We start from the raw sequence: 10,000 nt of genomic DNA, 5'->3' as shown, positions 1-10,000 counted from the left end.
ACACATTTCTTCCAATCTAGAGGCAAGGCAAGGACCATCACCATAACAATGAGCTTGTCACAGGACACTGTGGTGAGAGGGGTTCATTCACTGCCTTTTGGTGCTACCATCACGCGTTCAAGTCTCGATTTTTTCGGAAGAGAGAAAGAGAGGGGGAAGAGGAGGAAGAGGAGGGTGGGGGTGGAGACAGAGGGAGACGGGAGGGGGGGGGGGGGGGAGGCAAATCACCTGTTGGAGGAGTAGCATCACAATGGCGTGTGTTATAACTCCGGCCTCTGTGTCACAGTGAGTCATGTTGCTGACATCACGACGCCCACGCCCCGGCTCTGATTTTTTTCCAACTGTTTTCTGTGTGTGTGTGTGTGTGTGTGTGTGTGTGTGTGTGTGTGTGTGTGTGTGTGTGTGTGTGTGTGTGTGTGTGTGTGTGTGTGTGTGTGTGTGTGTGTGTGTGTGTGTGTGTGTGTGTGTGTGTGTGTGTGTGTGTGTGTGTGTGTGTGTGTGTGTGTGTGTGTGTGTGTGTGTGTGTGTGTGTGTGTGCCTGCGTCTGATTGCAGATTATGACTGAACATGTGAACAAACGCATGTGAATGAACAGTGCGCCGTCCTGCGCAGATGGAAGGATGTCAGACTCTATTTGTGGGTGCTGCGACCATGGAGCTCCTAGAGTGGCAGACGGAGCCATTCACCACGGAAAGGCCATTCATTCATGCAGCAAAGCTCATCGGGGGAAGGGCTTCTTCCATGACGCACAGTACACACGCACAAAGGTAAAGTAATGAGGGGGTTGTATATGTGTGTGTGTGTACGTGTGTGTGTGGGTGTGTGTGTGTGTGTGTGTGTGTTGGAGAGAGCAGAGGGGGGGGGGCACTCATTACTTCCCTTGTCAGGGTGACATGTAGATATGACCCTCAGAAGAAAAACTGAAAAAGAACACCAATAACACCAATAAGAGCACTGAGAATCGACAAATTTGGTTTAGAATTCTTGACAAGTATAGTAAAACAACGCACGCACGCACGCACGCACGCACACAGACCCACCATGTTCCTTTCACACTCGTAAGAAAAATGTTGTCTTTTTATGTCTCCACGAGAAACACAGACTTTGAACGTTGAACGATAGTAAGCCTGCCAATCGGAAATATGGATAACATCGATTTTTTTTGACAGTTGCATAAACACACACACACACACACACACACACACACACACACACATACACACACACACGCGCGCACACGTGCGTGCGCACACACACACAGCGGGGATGGTGGAACAGAATGCCAAACATCTCCAGTGGAGGCATCATGCCAGGGGTTTCATCTGTTCTCACTTTGCAAAGAAATTATGAGAATTCCGTGCTTGGTCGAATTTTACATGGTGCACCCACGCACACACACGCACATGCGCGCCCGCACGCGTACGTGCACACACGCACGCACACACACACACACACACACACACACACACACACACACATACATGCAAATGTATGAACCACCGAGTCTGCAGACTTTTATTGGTATTTTATTATTGCTGTAATAGTGTAAGCCATGCTGTGTAAAGTAATCTGGGCAAGCGTTTCTGGGTTTCTACTACTAAGACCTTTACATCCATAAGTCTGAACCTGTAATATTATAAAATTTGAGTGATGTTTTGTGAGTGTTGCTTCTCCAGGTGTGGTCGATGTGGAATGTAAGACTTGGAAGGGGTTTTCAAATTTGCTTAGCGGGAAAATATGTCTTCAAAAAATATGTCTTTTCTTTTAGTATATATGTATGTTTTTTCAGTATTTTTAAACCCATTGATGACAGTTTTTGCATAAATGAAAAAAAACAACAATCTAAGTCTTCACTCAATCAATTTCCTGAAGAAAGAGTTGTGTAGAGTTTGTGTGTGTACAAAACTTTCCAGACACTTTCTTTTAATGTACTTCTTATGAGCTGTACAAGCAGCCATAACACACATTAAATAAGACATTAAGCAGTGATTCCATTTGTTGCCCCATTGGGTTTTTATGCGGAAACATTTCCACTCAACCCGACGGGGATTTGAGAAGGTTCAGAATGCTTTTCTATACTGTCTCTATCACTTAAATAATGTGATCATAGGCAAGGCAAGGAAAGGTTATTTGGAAGCACATTTCAACAACAAGGAAATTCAATGTGCTTTACACGAACATAAAAAGCATTAAGACAAAGTGCAAGGAAACACATTATAAAAAGACATAGAACGCTTGAATGATAGAATACATAGAATGCCTAAAGTAAAAAAATAGAATACATAGAATGCATAAAGGATATAGTGCAGTGCAAGAAATGAATCAAAGGAACCTTATTTTACTCTTTGTTAACAATTATTTAGTCTATTACCAAATAGCCCTTTACCATGTCAAGGCGATATCCTAGCCCCGGAGATGCGGTCTCGAGGTCTTTTCCTTCGCCTATTCCCCGAAAAGAAAACATTTGAGTAATTTGAGTAGTATTTTAACATTAAAATAATTATCTGGTGATGTGATCAGAGATCACATACTGTATCTCATTCTCTCCCTCCCTTATGCTACAAAAATATACTTGTATGGAGATCTAAGATATAAAGATTCTATTTATTTTTTTGCCATTTTTGTCAATAATAATAATAATAATTCAATCGTAATATCACTAAATGACAAAGATGCATGCTTGAAATGACATATTGCAGAATGTCGAAAGGATTGCTGCTTTGCCTCTATATTCATGCCCCCAAAGTGCCTTGTATAAATCCAGTCAAACCTGACTGAACACTTTGCAGAACAAGTTGCTGAATATTTGAGCCAAGGCTCTCACTCCCACCTGGTGATAAAAAAAAAAAAGGTTTCCCTCTCTGTGTCATTATGACGACAGTAGAACGGACAGATTTAATCCCAAAGACAATGTGGAGGGAGGGGGGGGGGGGGGGGGGGGGTTCAGTTGCCATGTGGACGAAAAGCCCTTCTCTTGTTTCGTTCAATTATGAAATGGAGGACAAAGGTCAATACAAACATTAAGAACCCAATTATTGGTTTCTCATGTGAAATAGCAAATATAATCCAAAAGAAATGTGCAAACAATTAATTAGTGTTGCCTTCCTGTCCACTATGGGTGAACCCATTAGTCACTGCTGGAGGGAAAACTCTTATTAGTAAGGAGTGGAAAAGTCATAATGTTAGAAATTGGGGCAAAATTGTAAAGCAGGAGACAATAATATGATTTATCGGGCTAAAAGCTAATTTTGACCTTCATGATTTTTGTTTTAAATATTGTGACACATTGTTTAAATATAATTCTGCAGTACAGCTGAAATCCATATTGCAGAAACTCATATCTCAATGAACTATACTGGTCTCAGATAAAATACCGATAATAAATTGAAGGAGATGTAATAAATAGAGGCACATCATACAAACTTTACAGACTTATATATCTACTCCTGCAGTGGCGTTGATAACGTTAAACGACAATGGCAGCGTGATCTGGGAAAACACCTACCAATAGATCAGTGAGACAGTTTAATCTCAGTAAACATACAAATGACCTATCAAAATGTGTCAGTTATAAACTTATACAGATGAAGATTTTATACTGAATATATATATAACTCCACAGAAGCAGAATAAAATGAATCCAAATGTGTCAGACCTATGTCGCCATGGCTGTTGAAAGAGAGGATCTTTAATACATGCAGTATGTTATGGCACTGACCAGAAATAAGACAATTTTGGGAAGGAGTCCAAAATATGGGATGCCCACAATGTGTGTTTGCTGGGATTTAAAGTGGCTGGATTGAAATGTGCAGCAACACAACGCCTGATAACGTTGCAATTCCTTTCTGTGAAAAGGATCACTCTTATGAATTGGAATAAAGGGAAATCAAAGTGTTGTTGTTTGCATTACTGGCTTCAGGACTTTATAGAACCGATAATGATGGAACGTGCAGCCTCGGCCCTGCAGGGGCTTTACAGAGATAATGGCTCAGATGGACCATGGACACTTCTAAAAGGCTATATAAATGAGAGACATTTGGTTTAAGAAGTGTTTTGACTGTTGAAGATATAAAGCCAGCTCAATGAATAGAAACCTGAACCTTGTAAGTAGAATGGAGAAGTCCTGTCAAGAAGTATTGGTGATGCAATGATCTTCTAAGCAAGCACATTGTATTTATATCTTTTTGTCTCTGACCTCTGGTGTACTCTTTCTTGTGTATGTTTTTTTCTTTTCTTTTTTTGTCATCAAAAATGTATATACCAAAAAAGGAAATGGAGGAAGAGATATACATTTAAAATAAAAACACACTGTTTTTATTGGTTTTCTTTGGAGAAAAGGTGAGCGGGGATGCGCAGCGGACGCATAGTTTGCGTGTGCGTTGGGCCGGCCCTGTAACACAGAGGTCACACTGGTGGTCCCCCACCACCCTGCACTGATCGCGTCGCCCCCCTAGAGGTTGTGGCCCTAAATAACCACATAGAGTGTTATGCCAGCGGCTGCCCCTGAAAGTAACCCTACGTGACCCTGTTTCCAACAGTTTACATTTAATATGTAAACTAATAGTATATAACATTCAAAAGACCAAATCCCCTCCCCATATCAACAACTAATTCATCTCTTTCCTGCATAAATCCAAATATTATGTTCACTTGCCAAAAAAAAAAGTGCACTTCAGAACAGTGTGTCACTGCTATATGTGGAGTAACGCTGTTCTTTGGGCTGGAGTAGAGAAGCGTAGGCGTAGATATTATATTACTTTATCCTTGAATATTATCCTGGAGGCATGGTGCGTCGCTGCTGCTCTGGGGGCAGGTGTAAAGCATAGGCATTTACACTATATCCCACTCTGGTAAGTACAGTGTGAGTACACTGTCAACAGCGTACTACTGTACTACTAGGGGATACTGTATATACAGTCATGTTTTAAAAGGCACTCTGATGACTTTAAATGATCACTGACTATTTATCTATCGCCTGTTTATGAAAATTATATGAAATAACATGTTTTGTGATCTGATTACAAAAGCCAAACTAGCATCTCCTATCTCATATCTCCTACACACACATGTACAGTTTGTTGTTCACATCTTGCAAACGGCTGCTCTGCTCTGCTACATCTTGAATACAAAATCCTCAAAACCACCGGTGAATCGCAGTGATGGAGATCTGCAGGCGCTGATGCCACTAATGTCACAAAAGAAAATCAAAAATCAAAACTTCACTTCAGTGCGCAGGCGACCAAAGTCCTACTCGGTACACGGTGCTGCTGCACCAAAGGCAACACCGCGATTTTGTAAGGTATTGACCCCCAGTTTTCATTTCCCCATGGTCCCTGGCAGATTTAGCGGCGGCAAATTTGCCGAAAGCTTATAAACGACTCGAGTCTGTGAAGGGGAGGATGCATTAAATACATTTTATGTCTGAAGCCAAGACCTTGTACGTCACCCCAATTCTCTGCACTGCTCATCCTCTTTCCCCGAGTTAATTTAGAGGAGTTATACTCCTGCCAAAAACATTGCGGCGCTGGATAGTGTGAAAAAAACCCACCCCAGATATATAGAAAGATCATAGAGACACAAAAAGAGACTTTTTTTTTTTGCATTGAGAAACATGGCACGTCTTCAGATACGTTTTATTAGAAACTATTTATTCCAAAGCACAGCGCTGCGTTTGGGATAAATAAATGTTAGTTGTGAATTCATAGGCATCCACGACAATGCCAGCAAGTGAACTCCCTTGCATTATTATGACACATCTCTTCATGAGGAAGGGGGGGGGGAGAGACATAAAAATTAAGGTTCTAAGAGCGCTTTGCGGAAGACGGGGGTCAAAGCGGAGATGGAGTAGGCCTCAGAGTCACCGCTCTCCTCCAAAACCAGCTGCAGTACCCGCTGTGGCCACTAGGAGGACAACAGGGCACACGGAGTGCTCCTGCAGAACTGGTTGCATGGAAATGTAGAGTCATGCTTTGGTAATGACAAGACAGGAATGTTCTGGAATGATAAGCTGTGACTCTACAATTACATTTGACCCGAATGCATAATCTCTACAGCGTTACACTTTACCCTGACTCTCGATTAAGCACACTTTATTGTTCAACTGCCCTTTGTCCGCCTCGGTCTTATTCGGTGACACCGAGTTGAGTGTTCTTGCTGTCGTATCCTGAGACTGAGCTCAGCTTCACTCTCCGTTTCATCTCCACTCGATCTGCCCTCTGGCTCCTGGTTTGAGGGCTCTTCCCCGCCGCAGCTTCCCCCTGGCGGAGCCCCCGCCGTCCCCCTTGCCGCCTGGCCTCGACCTTTAGCTACATACCACAGCACATAGCAGCAGGGACAAAGGGCAATTGCAAACTTTGCACAAACACATACTATAAATACCTGCCGCAATATATGTTTTAACCGCCCATGCACACGCACATAATAACACGTTGTCGTTAAAACACACATTTGGGTAAAGGGTACGACGGGGAATTCTCAGTGTCCTCCTGTCTACTTTGTCGCCGTGCTTATTTAAGTTACAGGGTAAAATATATTCGGTATATTGCCGTATATATACCCTGCCGCACACAGGCCTGGAGGCTCTTCCACAAGCCACAGCTGGGGAACATTCTGGAACGGCAGACCGAGCAGTTTTTTTTTTCATGTCTCCGTGCACACTGGGGCTCGTTTAACTCACAGCTACCTTTCGGGATTCGGACACACCCCCCCCCCCCCCCCCCCCCCCCCCACACACACACACATACACACACACACACACACACACACACACACACATGCGCACGCAAGCCAAACACACCATCATGCATGTAGACCAGCATATAGACGTAAGCATATAGAGAAGACCAGTATAGCTGCATGCTTCAGCGAAGGGGATACGCTCGGCAGCCGTCTCTGGTAATATAAAACCAAAGTATAAATATGTGCTCGTCCTGTCAGAGCGGGCCCCGCGAGGCGTGATGTAATGGAACGCAACGTACTTATCGTCTGGAAAAAGCAGAAGGCCTTCACTTACACTACTTACACTACTTAGACTGGGGGGAGTGGCTCACGAGGTAGAGCAGGTCTTTTAGTATGCGAAAGGTTGCCGGTTCGATACCCAGCTCCTCCTGGTAGGGTGCTGATGTGTCCTTGAGCAAGTTAACCCCCTAACTCAGGGGTCGGGAACCTTTTTGGCTGGGAGAGCCATAAAAGCCAAATATTTCTAAATGTATTTCCTTGTGAGCCATATAATATTTAATAAAATTGAATGCAACTTAAATGCGTGCATTTTTTAAGTAAGGCATACATTTTTAACGTGTAACACAGCTCTGAGTACTTAAACAAGTGCTATATATAATACATTTCTCTTTATTCTTCTTAATAATATTGTTGTTATCTCGAGCTAACCAATAATAAATGAAATACTTTTTACCATTAATACGATTTGTGGTGCTGCATGGTTTTGCTGATGGCCTTGTAGTCTGGTTCCTACGTAGTGAGGTTCAGCTTCATGCTGCGTTGAGGCTTCCATCAGTTCAACGTGAGCGTAGGTTGCTCTTAATGTTTCTCAGATGCCAGAAAGACTGCTCACATGCGATTGTAGAGCCAAACACGGTCAATACATCAATACTCACACGCTGCCTTGTGTGGTATGTGACGGGAAGCTCGTTCCAAGTTTTAAGAACCAGCTGGTCTTCAGGTTCAAGTTCAAGTTCAAGTTCAAGAGATTATTTGTCACATACATATTGAAGTTTTTTTCCATTTCTCTACTCTTGTGTTCGGCTGATTGGTCCGACTGGAGGCAGGGAGTTTTCTTAATGTTTGTTTGTCCTACAGAGGGGATCGGCGCACAGGCTCATAAGCAGCCCAGCAGTGGAACGCCGTTCCTCCTGCGCCCAAGAGGATCATTATTATCCACAATTATCATAATAATCCTCAGTGATATATATAATTGTGGCCTGTGTGCCGCATATTGAAATGAACAATAAAACTCTCGCCATGGCGGCGCACCATGGCCAGAAAGACTCCATCTCCTCCCTAAACCCTCACTACCACAAGTGACGCCTGAGCAGAGACCCGGGGGGGGGGCAGGGCGCCGAGTAAAAGGCCCCCCGGAGTTTTTCTGTGGTCCACAGCCAGTGCTTGACTACGCCCCTTTGTCCGCCACATTTATATTTTGAATTTTATTTTCAAAATTGTGATTTCTCTTACCTTCTTACCTTCTCTTCTCTAATTTCTCTTACCTGTTTTACTTTAAAAATGACACGGAATAATTATTACTTGTTAATTGTGATGAAAGATTTTAGCTCAAAATTGTCAGCGAGCCATATACCGTCATAGAAAGAGCCATAATCGGCTCGGGAGCCATAGGTTCCTGACCCCTGCCCTAACTGCTCCCCGGGCGCCTCTACATGGCAGCCCACTGCTCCTAGATACGTCAGATACTAGGATGAAAATGCAGAGAAAAATGCAGAGAAATTGCAAATTTCCCTGTTGTGGGACTAATAAAGGTATATAAATAAATAAAAATGAAAATAAATCAACCATGACATGACAAACTTTAATGATACTCAGAACGAATGCATGATCGTCTCATTACCGCCGTTGTCTTGGCACGTAGGATTCAAATTTGCGCTTGGTGTCAGCAGTAATTGCCCGTATTGTTTTGATGAGAGACAGGCTGTAAAGCCACCTGTGCCCCTGCTGGGAGTTAATTGACCCAATAAACCTAATCCCAATGTTTATTCTCAGGAGGCGACGCCCTGGTCACCGGTGGCCGTCAATGACACCTGTAGGGTGAGGGCCCTCGCTGGTATCAGCCAAGGGACACTTCAGGTGAGCTCCAGTGAGACCAAACCCGTGAGGCTCTGCAGATTATTCATCTCCCCACCTGAGGACGACCAGGCTACAGCCGTGCCGATCTACGGTGTAACAACACAACCTCAAGTTCAATATGGCTTTCCATTTCTATTTCATTTCTGTATTTTTTCGGTCAATTGCCGATTCTTTCAATTTTTTTCATCGAGTGTATTTCATTATTATTATTATTATTATTATTTGTACTTTACTTTATTCGCATTGCCTATGTTTTGATATGTCCTGCTCTATCTATCTATCTATCTATCTATCTATCTATCTATCTATCTATCTATCTATCTATCTATCTATCTATCTATCTATCTATCTATCTATCTATCTATCTATCTATCTATCTATCTATCTATCTATCTATCTGTCTGTCTGTCTGTCTGTCTGTCTATCTATCTATCTATCTATCTATCTATCTATCTATCTATCTATCTATCTATCTATCTATCTATCTGTCTGTCTGTCTGTCTGTCTGTCTGTCTGTCTGTCTGTCTGTCTGTCTGCCGACCTGTCTGTCTGTCTGTCTGTCCGTCTGTCTGTCTGTCTGTCTGTCTATCTAATATAACAGTTCTCAAACAGTTTGTTCAAATCCATTGAAATCTAAATACATCGTGCTGCATTCATTTCCCTTTCAACAATTTGAAAAGGCCCACTTGTGTTCAGCGCGATGATGTGATCAAGCCGTGATCACAGCGGCATATTGACCTTTACCGCCTGGCCGGAGGGGATCTGATGGGGTGGGGGTGGGTATTGGGATATTGGGTGTGTGATTGAAATGGGGCCAAGAGAGAGAAACGGAAAGAAATCGAACGGAGCGTTTCCCCCCCGACAAGCTGGTGTAATCTGGTGTCTGGAGCAGGTCAGAGGATTAAAAAGAGGAGGGGGGGGGTGGGGGCGACCTCAATGCCCTTCACCTGCGCTCAGCATCAGCGGGAAAGAAGAGATGGAAATCTGTATCGACAAAACTGCTGCGATTAACATCCAATTCCATTTGAAGCTTTTACCTTTTAAACTATTTGAGGCGGACGGAGTGACGCAGGCCGAGCGAGGGAGGACTTCCCGGGCGAAAAAAAACAAATCGCACGGCCCTCGGTGGTGATTGGAATTCTTATATTAATCATTTCATTCTGCCACAGTTATTCATTTAAGTTGA

The 10,000-nt window shown here is 43.1% G+C and overlaps 1 protein-coding gene across 5 annotated transcripts in view; it reads right to left on the bottom strand.

Moving 5' to 3' along the window:
* Positions 1-10,000, bottom strand: part of aipl1 (aryl hydrocarbon receptor interacting protein-like 1) — a 41,442-nt gene that overhangs the window by 10,112 nt on the left and 21,330 nt on the right. Inside the window, exon 1 of one of the 5 annotated variants that reach the window (XM_080006527.1) lies at positions 229-322. The exons of the other annotated variants lie outside the window; for them this stretch is intronic. The gene's annotated coding sequence lies outside the window, so the exon portion shown is untranslated. Of the gene's footprint in view, positions 1-228; positions 323-10,000 lie in introns of those variants that run through there. 5 annotated transcript variants of the gene reach the window in all.

The sequence above is a fragment of the Zeus faber genome (assembly GCF_960531495.2).
Source record: "Zeus faber genome assembly, chromosome: 9".
NCBI classification, from domain to species: domain Eukaryota; kingdom Metazoa; phylum Chordata; class Actinopteri; order Zeiformes; family Zeidae; genus Zeus; species Zeus faber.
The sequence above is the reverse complement of the archived record's forward strand: the minus strand, read 5'-3'. Positions and strand labels throughout refer to the sequence as shown.